The sequence below is a fragment of the Phocoena sinus genome, chromosome 2 (assembly GCF_008692025.1).
Source record: "Phocoena sinus isolate mPhoSin1 chromosome 2, mPhoSin1.pri, whole genome shotgun sequence".
Taxonomy (NCBI): domain Eukaryota; kingdom Metazoa; phylum Chordata; class Mammalia; order Artiodactyla; family Phocoenidae; genus Phocoena; species Phocoena sinus.
This window is the reverse complement of record NC_045764.1, coordinates 11600261-11623502: the sequence shown is the minus strand read 5'-3', so window position 1 is coordinate 11623502 and position 23242 is coordinate 11600261. Positions and strand designations below refer to the sequence as shown.

The window sequence follows — 23242 nt, the reverse complement described above, 5'->3', positions numbered from 1 at the left end:
ATGAATACATGCATACATATGTACATAGATTTTTCAGGCTAAAACAGAGCATGCAAAGGGGTAGACTTGTGATAAACCCCTTTTCCTTAAAAAGCTGACATTAGGGTTTGGTTTTCTGCTCTCTTCTCTTTTCTAATCGGAGATGTTTTCCTTTGGCACGCTTGGCTTTCTGCTGTCATCAGCTACGTGTTTTCTCAGGTTATCTTGACAACCATACAGATACCACCCGACTGGGACTCGGGATGCTTTTGTTTCTTGGCTGTGTGTATAGTTACTTGTTAGCAGACAGCGTGGGTTTGGGGTTACAGGAGATGGGGGGGCCACCCTCCTCTGTACCCCTCACAGATAGGCGTCTCCATCTGCGGATGGAGACCATGGTAACGGAAGCAGAGCACACTTAGCCATAGGACTGGTCGGGACAAGGGCAGGCTGTTATTGATTTCGACACTCATCGAAATTAGTAGAGAGACAGGTAGAGAGACAAGCTCTGTGTTTTAAGTCTGCTCTCTCGCCAGTTAGTTACAAAAGCGATGTCTAACTCGGCTTTTGATCGTCCGTGGAAATGGAGATTGGCACCAGCCTGAGTAATTTAAATCTATACTTTATCCTCAATCTCCTGTGCCCCTTTAAATGGAAGCTTCTCTTCTATGAAATCTTCATCAGAGTCCCTAAAAATGTGTAATATGCCTCATGAACTGTATGTTGAAAAGTTCACATTCCCAAGAGGCAGTAGGCCCAGAAGAAGAGAAACAAAAGATGAATCCGGGTTGATGTACTTGAGATGAGCAGATTAATTCTTCAGTAAATAAGAAAAGGATGGCCATCTTCATTTCAAGCATATATAGAAAATACCCCTATTTTCTTTTATTTCTATTTATTTATTTTTTAAATTTATCTCCCCATCCCAGTTTTATTGAGATATAGTTGACATATAACAAAAATACCTCTATTTTCTATTGATAGTTGGACACTCTCCATTTAATTAATGGAGTTTGTCCCTCTCTCTGTGTCATAATATATGAGGCATCATGCTTTATCCAGTGCTCTTCAGATTGAGGAAACTCAGGACAGTTACAATTATACAATTTGCTAAAGAAAAGTTGGAATTTGAATCCAGTTAAGTCTAAATCCTTGTTTATTCCACTGTTCTATTAGTTGAAAATCATTGCGTATAGAGCAGATAGTATGGTCTGTGTATGAGGTGTAAGGGACGTGTGTGTGTGTGTGTGTGTGTGTGTGTGTGTGTGTGTGTGTGTGTGTGTGAGAGAGAGAGAGAGAGAGAGAGAGAGAGAGAGAGAGAGAGAGATAGAGAGAAAGAGGCTATAGGGACAGCGATCTGGGTGAAGGAGGCTAGAGAGTTGATTTGTGTTGAGTGAGGAAGGCAAATGTATATTTTTGAAGTTAAAATGTATTATTTTGCAGAGAAATATAGAAATTAATCTGTCAAAAGTGGTAAATTTTCCATTTAAAATTTTTTTCAGTTGCTGTAACTGTTATTATTTGTGATGTCATAATTGTTGCTACTACCATGATGATGATGGCTTTGGATAAAGTTACTATATGGGGAGCCTAAAAATAACCTGAAGTTTGTAAAGGGCGATGGTGTCAAAAGACAGTAATGAATGTGGCTGAGTGGCCTCAAGCTCCGATCTCCTGTCACTTGCATCTCCGCCATAATGTAGTCTGGCCACGGCTGGTCAGCTGCCCCTTCCTTGGGTAATTTGAGATGAATTCCAAGCTGACTATCCAAAAGGGGAAAGGTTGTGATGCGTGGGTCTGTGTGTACGTTTTTCCTTCTGCTGCTGTGTTGCAAAGGAACCTTAATCAGCATTGTAAACATTAGAGATAAGCTTAGGTGACGACTTAGGAAATTCCTATAGGCAGCACTTCACCTTCTGTCTTTTTCATTCTTTTTCTCCTACCGCCCATTTCCTCTTTCCTGTCCTCTTCTCCACAACACGCTTTGCTCCTCCCTGACCTTCTGACAATGGATTATTCCAGGCTTCCTTTACCGGAAGATCACGTGACCGGCCGTAAGGAGGAATGCAAATATCACAAGTCTGATGCACTTTCCAGATAGGGAGTTTCTAAACACCACAGACTCTTCTGGTGGCTGTTTTCTTGGTTGCTTCCCAGAAAAGTGGCCTTAGTGAGAAGAGTGCCAGTGAGAGAAGTCAAGGATAACGTGACGAAAATGCTGTATCCAGTACTATACGTGAAATATCTTGGTGCTGAGGGAATCCAGGCTCTAATTCCTTGGTATCAAACATCAGGAGAATCAGAGCACGCCTTGTTTTGAGATATGAATTCAAACACTTGGAAGATTCCTGGTTGAAAACTTATACTGGAGACTTTGAAAATAAGTCAGTCAAGAATTTTCTTCTGTCTAAATTATTGAAAAGCACAAAGGTTTCCTTTACTCTCTTCTACTATCTTTAAAAAATGCAGGTGACAGTATTGCCGGATAGAGCTTATCTGCATAATAGTAGACACACTCTTTATTGACTCCCCAGCAGACTCCTGTGAGGCCGTCAGGCTGTGAAGCTGCATTATCTGGCAGCGAAAAGGCTTGGCTCTGGGGTCCGGCAGGACTGGGTTGGAATCCAGTCTCCACCATATGCTCCTTGCATGATTTGGAGCTAATGACTTAATCTTTCTGTTTCAGTTACCTCATTTGTCAAGGGAAGATAATACCTATATCACAGAGTATTGAGAAAGAAAATGATGGATTCTCTTCCTGTTTCAGTGGCAGCTCTTAGCATTACAGTATTCTGATTTGTGATGTCCAAAAGAAGAGCCTCGGAGGCTCTTATTTTCAAATTAGTGTTTAAAGTCATTTCACTTTTTTATCAACACATATTTGAGTACCTGAAGTTAATTTTTCCCATTGTCAGAGCACAATTTTGTTGTATTTCTGAAATTCGCTTGTATTTTTCCTTCATTAAAAGCTTCCAATTTGGATTTCTTTCACTTATTCATCCCATATATATTTATTTGGCACCTGCCATGGAAAAGGCATTGTGAGAAATACAGACAAAGAGACATGGCCCCTGCCTTCAAGTCAGTAAAAGAAATGAGGCATTCACATGCAGAGACTAATCTTTCCAGATCCAGCCTAAATGTCACACCTGCTGAGCTGGTCATAGCATCTTGCAGTACCTGTATCGTAGCATCTAATCATGCCTTTATTGTGCTTTTACTTGTTTCTTCTCCCATCTAAAATATGCTTTTGGAGCAAGAACTTTGTCTGAATCACCTTTGTAAAGTCAGCATTTATGGGAGCACACAACCGAAATTAGGCATGATTAATTTTTGTTGAATGAACAAATGAATAAGTGAATATTTCTGATACAATTAGAATGTGACAGGTACCATTTGTTTGGTACAGATAGCGGTGGGGAATCCAGGGGTAAAGAGATTGATGACAGTTTGGTCAGTCAGAAGGGACTGAGGCTAAGAAGCTAAGGAAGGCCAAACAATTTCCCTCAAGTCAAGAAGCCAACAGGTCAGCCAGGGTCTGAATTTCCCAAGTCTGTGGTCTCTCCATTTGTTATTGACCTTGGTGTTTGCTTCCTCTGCCTTTCATTTTTCTAAAGTTTTGATAACAAATTATGTGGCTCACAGTGGGTCAGGCAATAGAGACATTTATTCCATTGCCATTTCTTTAAAAAGAGAAATCTTATTCAATTCCTGAGCATATGAGATAACCATAGAAAATAGATTCCAGTATATATTTTGCCTTGACAGAAAGTTACTTTTTTGAAATAGCTCTGAGTTCAGAAAGGTCTGTAGTTCAGCCATCTCTCTCGGTCATCGTCACTGTGTCACTCTACAGTTTGGAAGTGCTCTTCTTTTATGTCTTTTCTAGTGAAGAAACAGATGTCCAACTGGCCTCTCTCCTACAGAAGCCAGCTGTCCACTCCTAGTCTCAATAATTTTTCAGTCCTTATTCAGTCCTTATTCCTAGTTACACACAGAATTTCTATTTAACTAACTAGATATATAGTATTCTACAGAGTATTAGTTTATGTGTATTCTTGTGTCTAATGTGGTCAAATCTTTGGAGGAAAGAGGAACACAGTCGGACCTCCATATCTGCGGGTTTCACATCCTTGGATTCAACCAAGCACAGATAGAAAATATTGGGAAAGAAAAATTCTAGAAAGTTCCAAAAAGCAAAACTTGAATTTGCTGAGCTCTGGCAACTACTTCTATAGCCTTTGCATTATACTTACAACTATTTATATAACATTCTATTGTATTAGGTATTATGTGACCCAGATGATTTATAGTATATGGGAGGACGTACATAGGCTATATGCTAATACTATGCCATTTTGTGTAAGGGACTTGAGCATCTTTGGATTTTGGTATCCGAAGAGGGTACTGGATCCAATCCCCCATGGCTCCCAGGGACCACTGTACATTTTAACTTAAAAGTCTAATGTGTTCTTCCATTTAGTACAAAGAGTGAGAGAGCTATAAAGGTTATTTTCCTTTAACGTGAACATTGTGGAGGGTTAAAATAAGGAGATAAGCACATGAACAATGACGGTATCTGAAATGGGGTCCATAAGTCCAGGAGGCATTTTGTCCGACCTGTTGCTGTCTCTGAGCGCCCCTCAGGTCTCCCTAGTGTCTCTCTTGTGTGTCCATGTGGAAATGACACTAGAGCTGTTTTCTCAGTGCCTGGTGAGTTGGGCACCGCTTCCACTGTCTACTGTATGTAGTCCAGCATATCTGGAGCTTGCATGTAATTATGCTGCCAACTATGGACGTGAAGATAAGGAAGATATCTATCAGTCTGTTTACTCAGAACCATCTCAAGTTCTAGTTCATGCTAGTCTTTGAAACAGCCTCTAAAGAACTTTATCCATTAGTGAAGAGCTGTACTATGGAACTTGGAACTAGAGTTTCAAGTTCAAGCTCAACGTTATCCCTTCCTCCACTATGGAAGACAGTATGGAGTTTCCTTAAAAAACTGAAAATAGAGCTACCATATGATCTAGCAATCCGACTCCTGGGCATACATAGGAAAAGACAAAAGCTCTAATTTGAAAAGATAAATGCACCCCAATGTTCATAGCAGCACTGTTTACAATAGCTAAGGCATGGAAACAACCAGAGTGGCCATCAACAGTCAGTTGGTTTAAGATGTGGTATATATATATGCAATGGAATATTACTCAGCCATAAAGAAGAATAAAATAATGCCATCTGCAGCAATATGGATGGACCTAGAGATTATCATACTAAGTGAAGTAAGTCAGAGAGAGAAAGGCAAATGTCATGTGATATCACTTATATGTGGACTCTAAAAAATAATACAAATGAATCTATATACAAAACAGAAAGAGACTTCCAGACATAGAAAACAAACTTGTTTACCAAAGGAGAAAGGGAGGAGAGGAGGGATAAGTTAGGAGTATGGAATTAACAGATACAAGCTACTGTACGTAAAATAGATAAGCAACAAGGATTTACTGTATAGCTCGGGGAACTATATTCAATATATTGTAATAACCTATAATGGAAAATAATCTGAAAAAACATATATATATAACTGAATCACTTTGCTGTACACCAGATACTAACACAATATTGTAAATCAACTCTACATCAGTTAAAAAATAAACATCCATTCCTTTGACTGACATCTCCTTTTCAGATGGTATATAACTGATTTTGTCAAGAATCATGAAAATCACACAGTTAAAGACAGAAGACAAGAGAAGTCTTAACTGCATTTGAATCAGAAGAGCAGGTATTAAGAAATGAGCACTGTTGGGGTGCAGTGGTTTAGAGTCCGCCTGCCGATGCAGGGGACACGGGTTCGTGCCCCGGTCCGGGAGGATCTCACATGCCGCGGAGCGGCTGGGCCCGTGAGCCATGGCCGCTGAGCCTGCGCGTCCGGAGCCTGTGCTCCACAACGGGAGAGGCCACAACAGTGAGAGGCCCGTGTACTGCAGGAAAAAAAAAAAAAAAAAAAAAAGAAGCGAGCACCATTTCCAGGTGGTAGAATGAAGGCATTCTTACTCCTGTTCCTTAGTAACTCACTGAGAACAATCAAGGGTATCAACAATGGAAAGAAAGAGGGGGAAAAAACCCCCAAAAAACCTCCGTCTTGCAAAAAACAAGGAAATTATAAGGATCTATGGAATGTTTCTGTGAAGTATACACAGAATGTAGAAAGTGAAATAGTTTTTAAAAAGGAAAGTGTTCTACCAACAATTTATATGGTCTTGACCTTACCTTCAGTAGAGGAAGCTTTCTGGATGAAAAGCCAAGTTCATAGATGAGAGGAGGCAGTGTTACCAGATCAAAATACTGCCAGTCGCAGAGAGCCTGTGATTTCAAGGGCTGTGCTGTGTGCCTCCCAGACGAAGAATGAGGGTAACACGATTTTAGGGCAAAGCAAGTAATATATTATTGTGGGGAAGGCGTTTGATGTCACAAATCACAGACGATGGTGCAGGTTACCTCTGCTGGCTTCTCCCCCTTGCATGCCAGCTTTCAGTAGCTGGCTGGCCCCATTCAAATGGGAGTTATAAAGAGAAAGGAGCCAAGAGGAGAGGTATACCTCACAACTGACGTGTTAATCAGGATGGTCTTGATTATGCTGCATAACAAGTAGACCCTGTAGGTTTTTTGTGATATGACACAAGGACGTTTTATTCTCAGGCACACAAAGTCAGTTATTTGCACACCTCTCCAGAGAAGCTGTCCTTGCAGTGACTTTGTGATTCAGGCTATATATCCATGGTGTGGTGATGCCATCTTAACACATGGATTCCAAGTCACCGTGACAGGGAAAGAGAGAGCCAATGGTTCTGCACAGACTCTTAAATATGTTGGCCCAGAAGTGGCATCTGTCACTTCCCTTCACCACGGCATCTTGGTTCTAGCACCTACAGGGATATTTGGTTTATGCAGATTTTGGCTGTGGAATTTAGTTTAAGAAAGAAATCCTCCCCCCACCCCCATTTCCTTATATTAGCTTTCCCAAATGTAATGAATGGTTTTATCTACTTTGTTGTACATAACACTTGATGCCTATCTGTACGCTAGGATCAATCACATTTATATGTAATATAAATATATTAACATGTATTTACATCTGCATGTAATGGCACCTTTTTTCATTCAAGTATAGTTGATGTACTATATATATATATATATATATTTGTTTTTTGGGTTTTTTTTAATACATTTATTTATTTTATTTATTTATTTTTGGCTGCATTGGGTCTTCGTTGCTGCACACGGGCTTTCTCTAGTTGCAGCGAGTGGGGGCTAACTCTTCATTGCAGTGCATGGGCTTCTCATTGTGGTGGCTTCTCTTGTTGCGGAGCACGGGCTCTAGGCGTGTGGGCTTCAGTAGTTGTGGCTCGCGGGCTCTAGAGTGCAGGCTCAGTAGTTGTGGCGCACGGGCCCAGTTGCTCCACGGCATGTGGGATCTTCCCACACCAGGGATTGAACCTGTGTCCCCTGCATTGGCAGGCGGATTCTTAACCACTGCGCCACCGGGGAAGTCCCCTATATATATTTTTTGGCCGCACTGCATGGCTTTCGGAATCTTAGTTCCCTGATCAGGGATCCAACCTGTGCCCCCTGCAGTGGAAACATGGAGTCCTAACCACTGGACTGCCAGGGAAGTCCCAATGTACAGTATTATATGTTACAGGTGTACAAGATAGTGAGTCACAATTTTTAAAGGTTATACTCCATTTATAGTTATTATAAAATATTGGTTATATTCCCTGTGTTGTACAGTATATCCTCGTAGCTATTTTTATCCATAATGGTTTGTCTCTCTTAATCCCCATGTAATGACATCTTTAGACTTATTTTTGATGGATTTAATTGTGTCATAGCAGAACTTCCATCACAGTGGATCACGCCTCATGCCATGGATTTCACACTATTAGTTTATACCTTGGGGATAGATGTAGTCCCTCTGTCATGTATGAAAAGCTCCAAATTAATCACATTTTTGTCTATCCCATTTGTCTTAACCCTGATCAACCCAGATATGTGAAGTGTTCAAAATTCACAAATATGCATTGATATTCATGGATCAATGTATCAGCAAAGCCTGGAAAGGAAGGCTAATGGGAACTGAAGATGCACTAAGACCATAGACGTAGTGGAGGGCTTGGGATCTGGTAAAAGGCTAACATTGTAGGGGGATAGGTTTTATGCAATTATACATGTTTTGTAAATAAATAAATAAACAAATGAAAAGCTTATAAGTTATAGTAAAGGAGATAGACCCCCCAGCTAAGAATTTCCTCTTTAGAGCTATTACGTTATCCTAATCCAAAGTGGAAGATGACGGTAGAATAGCCATGTTTAGCATCAGAAACATATTTCGCTGTTTAAACTAATGACTGAGTTGGGGTTTACAGACCAATTTCTTGCCTAAATCTTAAGGGAAAAGGAAACAGCTTCTTGGCAGTTTAAGAAATCTAATACAGCGTATGCAGAGCAAATAATAATACCAAGTCAAAACAGGAAGAGGGAAGAAGTACCCTTACACAGACTGCCGTGCACGTAGAGAATCTTAGTTCAACGTTCAGGTTTTCTTTAGCACTGTTTTCTCAGCTGTTATTTATCGTGGTGGAAAAGTGGAGAAGACCTACAAGGACTACATATTATCAGCAGCTGCCAAAACTGTGACACTGTTGCTCTTTACACATACAAGTATAGTCCATCCTCCCCCAAACCCAGTGGGGTAGGCACTATTTATTATGAACTTTACTTAACAGATGGCACAGAGCAGTTAGATCTTGCCCAAAGTGACACAGCAGGTAGGTAGCAGCACCAGGACTTAATCTTATTACCTGGGTTTGGGAGCCTTGCTCTTACTCTCCAGATTATCCCATCTTTCTGATCAGTGACAGAATCCAAAGATACTCCAAAACATTGAAGAATTAAGGAAGGACTGGAATGGGGGAGCAGTTTGCCCAGCATCAATATGTAAGAAATTTAGTGGTGGTCCCAGAATGGCTGAAGTACCAGCCTCCTGATTAGATCAGCCTTTAATCAGTTTGGGGAAGAAAAGGAATTTGGCACAAGAGAAGCAATGGCATCAATCGTGGTGTGTATCTGAGAAAGGTAAAAATTGAGAAAATGTTTCTATTGCCAGAGCAGTGCCTCCAGATGAAAGGAGCACATGTCATAACGGGATTACACAGCGTATTTGGAGAATGTATATTAGTGTATGTGTGAGTATGTATTTAATGAGCTACCAGAGGCTTGTGAATAAAGAATATGATAGGACTGAAAGAATCAGTATAAAAAAATTTCTTGTTCTCAGAAATTTCAAATACTATTAGATATGTCAAAGGGAAACAACAGTCATCTAAAGTTGGATGTGATGGAAAACAACAGTAAAAAAAACAAGCAGAAGGAGCATTATGATACTTGACAGATGGTGCTACTCAAGGAATCAGATGAAAGAGCTGGCCTGGAAATATTTCCCAGAAGACTGATAGTTTGCACTGTGGCTTAGAGGGTGGGGGAGGTGTATTTCAGCAGATCTGGAATATTACGTAGTACGTTGTGTGGTGGGGACTCAGTAAAAAAAGACTAAATTCAAGGGGGTGTAGTTTTTACTTGTAAACTTGACATCGAGTTTACATTAATCATACAGGATACAGAAAAAGAGAGAAAGAATACTGAATGGGGATCGTTCATAGTGCATGGCTTTTGATCCATGTTTAATTGGGTGCCACCAACCCCGCGTTAGCTTTCATTTTAATTAGTGTTGAGGAAGAGCAGGAGAACACATTTTGAGAGCAGTGCTATATTAAGAAGGGCTCTGCAAAAAAAAAAAAAGAAAGAAAGAATCAAAATAAGATTCTACTGGAAAATCTGCTGAAGGGTGCCTGGGAGTAGGTGGGAAAGTTGCGGGAAGTCAAAAACCCAAGTAGAGCTGTGCAGTGGCAGGAGACACCTGGAAAGTGATAATCAGTAAAACCTAGAGAAAATTGCCACCAAATTAGATGGAAATTTTGGTATTGAGGAATCCAAAAAAGACCGGCGGGATGCAGTCCACATACTGATGCAGAAGTTATATTGCAAACGTCTGAATTGTCCTAACTCTCCTCACTCATCAAGCTCACTTCTTCGCCATTATTCATCCTTCCCCCTGCAGTGTTTTCTTGGATTAATTCAGTCAAATGGTTACTTATCATGGTCCTACACTATGAGCTTGGCATTGGGCAGTATATAAAAAATACAAAACACAAGACCTGCCCTGCCAAGTGTACATCGCTTTAGTGGAAAGAGGACCAACTTTTGGATCCAATATGAGTGAGTTGATATATGCTAAAATACTCAGCCGTGTGATTGCAGGCCAGTCAGACCATTTCCCTGAGGCTTTTTCTTAACCATAGAAATGAGATAATAGTGTTGGGGTGCTGATTACATGAGATAATATATCTCTACTGTAACAGGTGTTGAATGCATGTCAAAACTCTTCTCATCAAGGAGAGCATTCTCCTGGGGAAGTCAAGGCCAGTGCCATTAGGGCAGCACGAAACAGTGTACGTTCTCAATGGCAATGATCGAGACCAGCATTTTGTAAAAGTATGTTCTACAGAATCCTAGATCCCTGGGCTGTTAATAGCTGTTTCGGGAATGGGGAGAAAGTTTCTAATTTGGGGACATTCTTGGTTAACCAAAGTTAAATGAATTTCTACATTGCAGGGCTGGTCAGATCTTTTAATGTGCCAGAAGGCATTGTGAATCCCAGGTTGGAGATTTGGGAGCAGGTGGGTGAGGAATGAAATAGGCAGTGTTTCCCAAACCTATTTGCTGAAGAATTATTGTTGGGTACTCTTGTTTTATGGGACACGTTAGAAAGTGGTGGAATGTTATGAGAAAGCTTGTATTCAGAGCAGTGGGAGATTTCAGAGAGGGAAGATTTCATACAGGAGATCAGAAGTCGAATGGAGTCTCATGGAATGATTGAGGGTCTTGGCGACAGGAGACTGTCCTAATTATCTATTTCCTCAATGCCCAGTATACAGTAGGTATTCAGCAAATATCTATGGCAAGGTTATTGACAGATTATGGTCTGAATGATACGATGAAGGTGTGGAGACATTCTGATGGAGGGGAGTGGCCAGGAGAGGCAGTGATGTGACAAGAATGGAGGTGGCTCCCTGGTGAGTCAATGAGTAGGCCAGTCTGAGTGACGTGGGAGTGCCATTTGGACAAGCCGGGGGAGGTCAGTGGAGTTAAGTAAAGGGAAGTCAGATTGTACTGGACCTTGAATGTCCGGCAGAAATCTCAGAATGGCAGACACAGGGTACCGCTATAGCCTTGAACCGGGAACTGGAATAAAAGCCAAGTTTGAAGGTTAGCTTTCCAGTGCTACGCAGGAGGGACCATGTGAAAAGCCTGGGTGCCGGCTGGAAGCGGATGGAGTGTCCAGGCGGCTGTGATAAGGTCCAAGGTAGTGGCAGTAGGCATGGTGCTCAGCCGGAATAGAAGGATGATGACACATCAGATATTCGAATGAAAAAATGAGAATGGGGACTTCCCTGGTGGCGTGGTGGTTAAGAATCTGCCTGCCAATTCAAGGGACATGGGTTTGAGCCCTGGTCTGGGAGGATCCCACATGCCATGGAGCAACTGGGCCTGTACACCACAACTACTGAGCCTGCACTCTAGAGCCACAACTTCTGAGCCTGTGTGCTGCAGTTACTGAAGCCCTTGTGCCTAGAGTCCACGCTCTGCAACGAGAGAAGCCACCGCAATGAGAAGTCCATGGACCACAACGAAGTGTAACCCCCGCTCGCCACAACTAGAGAAAGCCCACATGCAGCAACAAAGACCCAACGCAGCCAAAATAAATAAATTTTTTAAAAAAAAGAAAAGAAAAAATGAGAATGACTTGGCGACTCATTAGAGAAGGATGAAGGTACGAAGAGCTGCAGCAGTGTAGCAGAAAGGCAGGAACACCCAGGGAGGCCCCCCAAAACCTGGTTTCTTGTTCCCACTCTTCTCCCACCTGTGCCATCTCCTTGTGCAAGTCACTAAGCTGTCTGCATCCATCCATATTGTGTGACCCACTGAAGATCTAGAGGAGTACCATTGAAGGTTACAGCCACTATCACAAGAGGAATGGGGAGAAAAGGACACCAGTGTTAACACTTGGGATCTGATGTTGGAGGTGGAATATGGGGGGGAAGATCTGGTCTGAAGCTCAGTGGAATTTTCGACACAATTCTATATAGTGTCTTCCTTTTGAAAGGCTCTCAGGTTTGCCCTCGCAGGGCCCTGCTTTGCGCCAGCCTCATTTTGCATTCCCATCTCGGCATCTTTGTCGTGTCTGGCCTTTTCTTTCTCCTTCCCTTGCCCTAATCTGAGGTTTTCAGACCCTGCGCAGGTGTGAAGGTGAATCGTGAAGAGTGAGTTAATGTTATGGGCTGTCAGATGGAGCTTTGAACCGAGGTGTTGATTTTGACAGAGTGTGGAGGGAGGTGCAACTTACTGCAGTTAAGTGAGAGGCTTCGCTCCATCTCCTGCTTGCACCTAAGAGGTACTTAGGGGTTAACGAATGTGTGAGGACTTTGTTTCATGAGTACTTACTGAGACCACCACTGGGCCAGTCAACAGTTCTACTCGGACAGCACCAAGATGCTGAGGGGAGAGCAGGTGGTTGGTGTAATACATTAGGTAGCAATGTACCTGAGAAAGGGACGGGTGTACGTACTGTAATTATTGCAGGTGGATTCCATCTTTTGGGTCCTTCTGCCTCCCTCTATTCCTCCTTTCCCATTCCTTTGTTCCTTCTTTGTTTCCTTTTAGCTTTTAAACATTTAAGTTAGACCGGAACATTCTCATATACGAAAGAGTGCTGAATATTAAAAGTGTGAGAACCGTCGCTCTTCCAGGTCAGCCGTGTACTTGTCCCATCTCTGTGATTCTTTCTCCAGCTGCTCTGTACAACATCTGTTTTACTTTTGGTTAAGTAGCAGGCAGCTTAGTGCCCATACAGGCTTCTAGAGAACAAATGTCATTTGTGTACTCTCGGGTTTACCTGCTTTATTTGTTATTTCAAAGAATCAGTTTGGGCCACAACAGTGAGAGGCCCACATACCGGGAAAAAAAAAAAAAAAAAGAATCAGTTTGCATTTATTTTTCTTTTCCATATTATTGTTTGCTATCTTGTTACTCTCAGCTTTTATTATAGTTTAGTCACCTTTTCCTAGTTTTTTAAGTTATCATTGTCTTTTATACTTTCTTAGAATGTGTATTGAGTTCACTTATTTTTAGTATTTCTTATTTAATAATGAAGGCATTTAAGGGCAAATATTTCCTGACACCAGCTTGGGCCATGTCCTGCAGGGGGGTATTTTTGGTTTTGTTTTTCTTTTTGTTTTTGGCTGTGCCGTGCAGCTTTCAGGATCTTAGTTCTCTGACCAGGAATTGAATCCCGGCCCTGGCAGTCAGAGTGTGGAGTCCTACCCGCTGGACCACCAGGGAATTCCCTGTCCCACAGTTTTATATGAAATATTTTCTGTTTCATTGTTTAAAGAAAGGTGAAAATTACAGTTTTGATTTTTCTCTTTTATTTAAGGATTGCCCAGGAATATTTCATTTCCAAGTAGTTGAGGTTATCATTATTTATTTATAATTTCACTGGATGTGATCAGAAAATGCAGTCTGTAAAGTTCCTACCTTTAAATTTGTTTAAGGATTTGTTAAAAAAACATTTTTTTGAAAAGTCAAATATGCAGTCAATGTAAGTGTGCCATAAATATTCATGGAAAATGACCTATTTTGTGTTTTTTATATATGCCCATGCATGCACATATATATGTCAGGTTTCTTGTTGTTGTTTGTTTGTTTTTTAAGTTTGTTGTTTTTATCACTCATTGCTTCTCAGTCCTTATTTTGTTATTCTACTGCTATTCAGTTTTAAACAGAGTATAATAAAACCACTCACTATACTTGTATTTTTGTCCTGTTTTTGCATTCTTAAGAATTTTTGCTTTATAATTTTTTAGTTGTTTTATTTGTTGCAAACAAATTTGCGATGATTAGTCCTTCTTCCTAAATTATGTCTTTCTACATTCTGTTTAGTGTGTGGTTAACTTTTCTTAATATTAACATTGTCACTCTTGCTTTAAACTTGTTTGCATTTGTCTGGTATGTTTTACCCATCTGTTTTCAAATTTTATTAATGAGTATGTATTAGAAATGACATATAGCTTGGCTTGCTTCTTTAGCCTAATGTATCAGTCTTTGTCTTTAATAGGAAAATTCAGTCCTTTGATATCTAGTGTAATAACCAATGGACTTGATTATATTCCTACATCGTAATTTGATAGCAAATATGTTTATTCTTTATTAAATACCATTCACATTCACTAATACTAAACAGTTACTCGAGTTTTAGTCTTGGGACTTCTCTGGTGGTGCAGTGGTTAAGAATCCGCCTGCCAATGCAGGGGACACGGGTTTGAGCCCCGGTCCGGGAAGATCCCACATGCCGTGGAGCAACTAAGCCCATGCACCACAACTACTAAGCCTGCACTCTAGAGCCCACGAGCCACAACTACTGAGCTTGCGTGCCACAACTACTGAAGCCCATGCGCCTAGAGCCTCTGCGCCACAACAAGAGAAGCCACCGCAATGAGAAGCCCACGCACCACAATGAAGAGTCACCCCCGCTCACCGCAACTAGAGAAAGCCCGCGTGCAGCAATGAAGACCCAACACAGCCAAAAAAAAAAAAAAAAAAAAAAAAAGTTTTAGTCTCGACAAACCGCACTTGACATGACGGTAGGAGCTCCAAGTGAAAATGACTGTTACACAGTCGGAGATAGAAGAGGACCAGGACCTGAGCCAGGAAACAAGACTGGACAGAAGCGTATTGGCAGTATCTGCTCTATTACGGTTCTCCAGAGAAACAGAACCATAGGTTAGAGATAGAACAAGAGTGAGCATGAGAGAAAGTGACTGATTCAGTTTAAGGACTTGGCTGCCACAGTTGTAGGGAGTGATAAGTTTGAAATCTGTAGAGCAAGCTGGGAGGTTGGAAATTCAGGTGCGAGTTGATGTTGCTGCCTTGAGTCCAAGATTGGCAGACCGGAAACTCAGGCAGGGTTTCTGTGTTACAGTGTTGAGGCAGAATTCCTTTTTTGGAAACTCTAAGTCTTTGCTGTTAAGGCAAAGGCTTTGATTGGATGAGGCCCACCCACACTATGGAGGGCAATCTGCTTGACTCAAAAGTGTGCTGACTTAAATGTTAATCACATCTAAAAATACCATCACAGCAGCATCTAGACAGTTGTCTGACCAGACAACTGAGCACCATAGTCTAGCCAAGTTGGCACATAAAATTAATCATCACCTCAGTACCATAGAAAAAGCTGACTAAATGTGAATGGATAATTTCTAAAGCAAATGACATCTAAAAACAAAAACAGAGCCACAGATCAAGGACTTAGCATTAGGGAATTACCACAGTTGGTTTCCATTGTTTCATTAAAAAATCCAAGTGTTCTTATGCTTTTGGTGATACTCTGTAGTGTGCTCTTGATTTACAAAATGTATCCTTGTTTTATTCTTTTGAACGTTGGTCAGTTTTTCTTTACACCAGAACTTCAGGTTGAAGGTGCTTTTTGAGAGCCTGCTGTTTTGTTAACCTTATCCGTTTCGTAGTGGTTCTGTTTGTCCCAGGGTTATGAGCTGTAACATGTTAATCCTGTTCCATGAAGCCCTTGCGGGCCTCCACACAGCCCAAAGCTAAACAAATGCCACCGCTCCGCCGATGCTGCTATCCTGATGGGACATCTCGGTCTGGACTGTTCCAGCCCCCATGCCAGCTGTTGACTTGGCATATATGAGAGGATGTGCAGAGAGTCTGTGTTGCCTTTACAGTCCAGTATAGTCAACATTCCTTATCTGCGGGTGTTGCATCCACGGATACAGAGGGCTGACTGTACTACAGCATTTTGAACAAGGCACTTGAGCATCTGCAGATTTTGGTACCTGCGGAGGTCCTGGAACCAGTCACTGGTGGATAACAAGGGACGGCTGTATATATTTTCAGATTAGTCTGCTAAATAAATCTTTTCAGCATAGCTTAGTTTAGTTACTATTTAATATCTCCAATTATAAGCAAATTATTTTATTGGAGCATAGTTGATTTACGATATTGTGTTAGTTTCAGGTGTACAGCAAAGGGATTCAGTTATAAATATGTGTATATATATTTTTCAGACTCTTTTACATTATAGGTTATTATAAGATAATGAATATCGTTCCCTGGGCTATACAGTAGAGCCTTGTTGTTTATTTTATATATAGTAGAGTGTATCTGTTAATCTCACACTCCTAATTTATCCCTCTCCGCTTCCTCTTTGGGAACCGTAAGTTTGTTTTCTATGTCTGTGAGTCTGTTTCTGTTTTGTAAATAAGTTCATTTGTGTTACTTTTTAGATTCCACATTTAAGTGATATCATGTATTTGTCTTTCTCCGTCTGACTTACTTAGTATGATAATCTCAAGGTCAATCCATGCTATTGCAAATGGCAAAATTTTCATTCTTTTTCACAGTTGAGTAATACTCCATTGTGTGTATGTCTGTGTGTGTGTGTGCCACATCTTCTTTATCCTTCATCTGTTGATGGACATTTATGTTGCTTCCATGTTTTGACTATTGTAAATAGAGCTGTTTATGAACACTGGGGTGCATGTATCTTTTCAAATTAGAGTTTTCACATTTTCCAGATATATGCCCAGGAGTGGGATTGCTGGATCATATGGCGGCTCTCTTTTTAGTTTTTTAAGGAACCTCCACTGTTTTCCACAGTGACTGTACCAATTTACATTCCCACCAACAGTGTAGGAGGGTTGCCTTTTCTCCACACCCTCTGCAGCATTTATTGTTTATAGACTTCTTAATGATGGCCATTCTGACCAGTGTGAGGTGACGTCTCATTGTAGTTTTGATTTGCATTTCTCGAATAATTAGCGATGTTGAGCATCTTTTCATGTGCCTGTTGGCCATCCGTATGTCTTCTTTGGAGAAATGTCTGTTTTGGTCTTCTGCCCATTTTTTGATTGGATTATTTGGGTTTTTTGACATTGAGTTGTATGAGCTGTTTGTATATTTTGGAAATTAAACCCTTGATGGTCACATCATTTACAAATATTTTCTCCACATCTGTAGATTGTCTTTTTGTTTTGTTTATGGTTTCCTTTGCTGTGCAAAAGCTTATAAGTTTGACTGGGTCCCATTTGTTTATTTTTGCTTTTACTTATTTTGCCTTGGGAGACTGATCTAAGAAAATATTGCTACAATTTTTTTCAGAATGTTTTGCCTGTCTTCTCTTCTAGAAGTTTTATGGTGTCATGTCAATTACAAGGAATTTTATTAAACTAGGGATAGCAGTGTCTGGTGGTTAAGCACATGCGTTTTGGTGGGGTTTTTTGTTTTTTATTTTATTTTATTTTTTTGTCTGCGCCACACAGCCTGCGGGATCTTAGTTCCCCGACCAGGGATCAAACCCGTGTCCCCTGCCTTGGAAGCGTGGATTCGTAACCACTGGACCGCCAGGGCATTACCAAGCACATGAGTTTTGGATTCAAATCTTGGATCTGCCTGGATTCAAACCCAGATTCCAACACTTAGTAGCCATCACTCAAATTACCTAACCTCTCTTAGGCTCACTTTCCCTTTCTCAGCATGGGGATATCCATCATTCTTGCATCATACTACTGTTATGAGGCTTAAATGACATAAAGATTGGTTATTTTCATTATGAAAGTACTATTTGTTTTCTACTCAAAGTGGTATTCCTTTTCTACATGACACTTCCAAGTCACGTTTTTAAGAAACAAAAATTCAGGCCATCAGTGGTGAAAGCCAGTGTCTTTCCCCAGTTATTTGTGTTCCTATCTTTCCATGGACTTTTTCAGTGAGCAGCTTTCTATGTCTGTTATAAAATAGGTTTGATGAAACAAATTCAAGAGAAAGAATTTATATGCCATCCAAGTCCATCATGGCTACCCAAAATGTTGCTAAATTTAGAAACAAAATAGCCCAGGAGTATGCATATATTGAGCTTTGACTGGGTTACTGTGGTGCTAAGTTGCTCTTAGGCAAATCGCAATGCTGCAGTGCTGTTAAAGCTTCATCCTACTTGATGGTTTCCTCGTTTGGGGGATGGTAGGAAAAATCAGAAATGGACTGGTCACCTTTCAGCAAATCTTGGCCTTTCTGCACAGCCCTCACGTGTGTTGTCCTTACTGCCGAGATTACTGCTCAAAACTTTCCCCACTCTAAATAGTTCAAGATTGTCACATATCATAATGATGTCATTGTTTTGGTTACAGAGTCTTCGGTCAGTGATGAATGAATGGGTTAATCTAAAGTGGCTTTCACATCTGAGTTATTTGTGGGACTGTCTCCACTTGCCTGACTCTCAGATTCTGACTCTTCTCCCTCTCTTTTCCAAGCTTGAATTCAGCGAGTAAAAGCTGAGATATTGTCATTTCCTAAATAACCCAAAGGGAATATCTGGCATAATTTATAAGCACTCTGATGGTTGCATCAACTCTCCCACGCTCCTCTCCCTAGTGGAACTTTGAGGAATAACCCTAAAATTGAATAGAGCTTCCACTCCATCTTTTATTTTTATTTATTTATTTATTTTTGCAGTACGCGGGTCTCTCACTGTCGTGGCCTCTCCCGTTGCGGACGGAGCACAGGCTCCGGACGCGCGGGCTCAGCGGCCATGGCTCACGGGCCCAGCCGCTCCGCGGCATGTGGGATCTTCCCGGACCGGGGCACGAACCCGTGTCCCCTGCATCGGCAGGCGAACTCTCAACCACTGCGCCACCAGGGAAGCCCTCCACTCCATCTTTGAATTTCACCGAACAAAGCCTAGATCTGGTTATTGCTTGTTTTTGTTTGTTTCACACTGTCTGTGCCCCACTGGGTAAAGCACGAGCATGGCCTTCATCTGGATGTGTTTCCATCTCACAGAGGCAGTCATTGAGTCTCTGACATAGCCTTGGCTCCGAGGAGTGTTCCAACTCAGGCTGCTATCTTAAACCCATGTAGTTCTCGGTTCCCTTAGAAGGTAATGTCCCATCTGTGGACTGTGAAGGATGGTGATGCAAAACTCTCAGGAGAGTCAAGGTTGGGGATCCAAAGCATCTACTGTTGCTTCCATGCAAAGAGCCATTCTGAGTTTGTGAAGATGGTGCTTTTACCTATGACCCTCTCTGCAAATACCTGGGCAGCTTCAGCACGGGGCCCGGTAGTGGGGGGGTTAGTATTTGCTCTCTGACCTTTTTTTTTTTTTTTTTTTTTTTTGCAGTATGCGGGCCTCTCACTGTTGTGGCCTCTCCCATTGTGGAGCACAGGCTCCAAACACGCAGGCTCAGCGGCCATGGCTCACAGGCCTAGCCGCTCCGCGGCATGTGGGATCTTCCCGGACCAGGGCACGAACCCGTGTCCCCTGCATTGGCAGGCGGACTGTCAACCACTGCGCCACCAGGGAAGCCCTTGCTCTCTGACCTTTGAGGACAGAGCTGTTGAGCCTGTCGCAGGAGCTGTGGCAAATGAGATTAGGCTGCACCCTCAGCCCCTGCCGCTCCCAGGACCCTGCAGCGTTACAGTAGATGCTACTGGAAGCTGCCTTCAGGTGCTCCCCAGCTCCCTGCTCAGCCCCACTGAAGAATTTTCCATGATGGCATTTGATAACCATTTGACAATATTATTATAAATTCTCACAGATTTGGAGGAAGTCCCATTCAAACCTTTCTGGTACCTCGACATCATGGATCTTGGACTTGGGGGGTATGCGGTGTGTCTGGGGTGAATTTAGAGGTGAGAAGAAAAGGTGCTGAGCCCAGTGTCACCAAGAGGGATTGGGCACAAATTTGGGGACTCCATAAAATTTGGGATAGTGAAAAGTGAATGAATGAAAGAAGGATTGAATATCTTAGAGCCTATTGACCCTTCCCAAGAAAAGTCAAGAACATGGATTTCAGTGCTATTGTGGTAACATATATAAACTAGGACAAACGTACAAAAGATGTGAGTATGTTAGGAAAGAGTTAAAAAAATTCTCAGCACCTTCTCCTACCACCTCTGCAAACAGAGGCCAAGAGAAAATGCACCACACACACACACACACACACACACACACACTCTCTCTCTCTCTCTCTCTCTCTCTCTCTCTCTCTCTCTCTCTCTCTCTCTCTCTCTCTCTCTCTCTCTCACATTCCAGCAAAGAACCTGTTTTGCAAGTTTTGCTGGTGAAAAGCAGGAAGGGGGTTGCTGGAGAGTGGAGTAGAAAAGCCTTAGAAGTATTCATAGAAGGTTTTTCAAAACCCAAGTTTTCAACGTAACTTTATCCTGCAGAGAGAGGCACATGGCCCACTGTAGGTTTTTCTTCAACCGATTAAGCGCATTGTTGGACAGGGAGGGGCAGATTAACGAATGCCTATAATTTTGATCATTGTTTTCTGCAAAACAGCTCAGGCTTTGAAAATGAAGCCATCGTTCTTGGCAGAGTTTCTGCCAACAGCACAAATTATACTGTACAGAGATCCAAAGCCCCTAAAAAGGTTTCATTAATGAACAATTTCAGATGATTGTTTAAGTCTTCGCCCGACAGGTAACGTTGGCATGTAAGCAGGTGGGGTTAGGGTTTCCGTGGAGATTTATGATGTCTTGCTTGAAAGAGCAAGTCAAGACAGCCAATTTAACAAGTAGCTACTCAAAAAGTCCTATAGGCTGGAAGTAGCTTTTATGCAAATGACAAAAGAGTTTCACTGGGAAAAACTGCAAAAGAAAACAGTAGAGACATGGAGGGGGGTTTACCTGACAGCTCGGAAGGATGACCCCGGAGTCCATTAGAGACAAAAACTTCCAGGAGCCGAATTAGATCTTTCTGCTTCAACGGCCGCTTCACCTGTGGAGCTCCAGGTATGGGTAAATATGGTTTTTTTTTTTCTTCTGAGTTATTGCCAAAAATTATTTGGAAACATTGAGGTCTCTTTCTCTGCATTGTTCTCTTGGCAGGAAGCATTGAATCAATAAGCATGGCTTTCCCACACTGAATATTCGAGCGCTCACGCTTCAGGGCTGTTTTTTCAGGGCTTTTTTATTGAATGAACTGAGATTTTTGAATAGAGCTGAAAAACAAGTGATGCATTATGTGTTATGCTGATTCTGCCCTGTGAATAATGCTGTAAAAATGCGTAGGTAAGGATTAGAAGGATGATCTGAGAATTGAGATACTATATGTATTTGTGGATTATTCCCAGATGTTGGTTTCTTTCTCTCTTTTTAATTTTTTTTCTTTAAACTCTTCGAACAGAACTGAAATTGGGACTATGTGTATTTCTGTATTTTCAAGTTGCGAAATGCCAAAAATACAACCCGTGGAATATTACAGAAACAGGTTTATGAACATTGCACTTTTTTTTAAGTGTGTCTGTATATTGTTTCTCACAGAGGCATTTTATAAGACTAGAAAAATATCCTGTTTGAGATATCAGAGTTTCTGGACTTGAGGGAAGCAGGAATTGTAAATCCTAAGACAGATAAAGGCTTCTAGGGTGGGGGAATGCTTGATAAAAGTAGTTTTTAAGCGTGCTTTCAGAAGGAAACCTTACTTTGGTGGTACGAGGTTTTCTGTTTGCATCAGTTACTAGCAAGACTGCGTAAACAGTCTTGCCTGCGATATGGAGATATGGATGTGATAACAATCGCCGAAGGTAGCTGTGTGTCTGCAAAGTTGACTTAAAGGGGTTAGTTTGGGGACATCAGGGTGCGGTATGAGTAGTTAGGTCCACCAAGCTTAAAAGGCAACGAAAACCCCATTTTTTTTTTCTCTTTCATACGCTGCATAAGGTGAAAGCACAGAGTTAAGAATAAAGATAACCAGTGCAATGGGAATTTGGGCTTTTGAAAGCAAAACTATTTAGGAGCACGTGGACAGGATTTAAACTATTTTAAAAACTAACTAATGTCTGAGAATGAGAGCCTCCTGAAATTTGGCCATCAGCTAATGTAGGTTAGCATCTGCATTGATATTCATGTTAAATGGTTGGCTTACCACAGTTATTGCAGAAAATTCGAGTGCCAGAGAATTCTGCCCCTCACATCAGAATGCCTGGGTGTTGAATCCACCTCCTACCCGTGCAACCTTAGCAAAGTAAATTCATGTCCTTAAGCCTCAGCGTTCTCCTCCATAGGATGGGAGTGATAATTGTGGCGTGGTGAGGATTAAATGACAAAATACATATTACACAGTTCTCAGAATACAGGCTCCACGTGTTGACGATTGTTTTTATTTACTACTTTTGTGGTCCTGGACTGTTTGTAAAGTGTTTTCGTCTTTTCCTTCATCTTATCATTGTAACAGCCCAGTGGGATTAGCAGAATCTTTTCATTCCCACTTTACAGATCCAGAAACCCTGGTTCAGAGAGATACTGAAATATACAACACGATAAGCCATCCTTCTACATTTCCTGCTATTTTTTTCTCCTTTTAGGGGTCTCTAAAAAAAATTAATGTGTTCCTGAAATAACTCCCAGTGGCAACTATTATTTCTATAAAGTAATTAAAATACAAAATGCTAAGTGTGTCAAAGGAGCTAGGATATTCACGTTTTTACATTAATTATATGCGACATTTTTTTCTTGACAGGCCAGAGAAGTGATATTAATTTACTTTCTACTGGCACCTACTGATAGGAGCTTATCACTGCAGAGGCTTATGTGGTTAACTCTTACCTGCCTGCGATTTTTCTGGGCCCTGCAAGAAGAGTCAGGTTTTGCTGTTACCTGAGCAGGAAACCAAGTCACCAGGAGGCCGTGGGAATGGCCACAGAGAGCTCGGGGTCGGACACACTGTCTTTTCTCCTTTGTCTTCTAGACCTTGGCAACACCCTCCCTTGTCTACCTCCCAGACCAAAACAGCCCATAATTATATTCTACATCCATTGTGTGTCAGAGACAAATATGTTTTTCTTTGTGTTATTTTTAACAGCAGGGTTTCCAGCCAGAGAAAACACTCTGTTAGTTCCAGGGTTTTCCTGATGACTTGTCCGATGTTACCAAGTTGTCCACATCAGACTGTTCAGAATTGTTCGGGTTCCCCACTCCTAGAAGAAGGCTCTTAGCAGGAGTGGTGGGTAGATTCATCGAGTGGAATCCTGAAGGCGTTCTGATCTCTGAGCTGCTGAGGGCGAGC

The 23242-nt window shown here is 41.5% G+C and overlaps 1 protein-coding gene across 12 annotated transcripts in view; it reads left to right on the top strand.

Annotated features, from left to right (window-relative positions):
- Nucleotides 1-23242, top strand: part of KIAA1217 (KIAA1217 ortholog) — a 493308-nt gene that overhangs the window by 182332 nt on the left and 287734 nt on the right. Inside the window, exon 1 of one of the 12 annotated variants that reach the window (XM_032621030.1) lies at nucleotides 20952-20967. The exons of the other annotated variants lie outside the window; for them this stretch is intronic. The gene's annotated coding sequence lies outside the window, so the exon portion shown is untranslated. Of the gene's footprint in view, nucleotides 1-20951; nucleotides 20968-23242 lie in introns of those variants that run through there. 12 annotated transcript variants of the gene reach the window in all.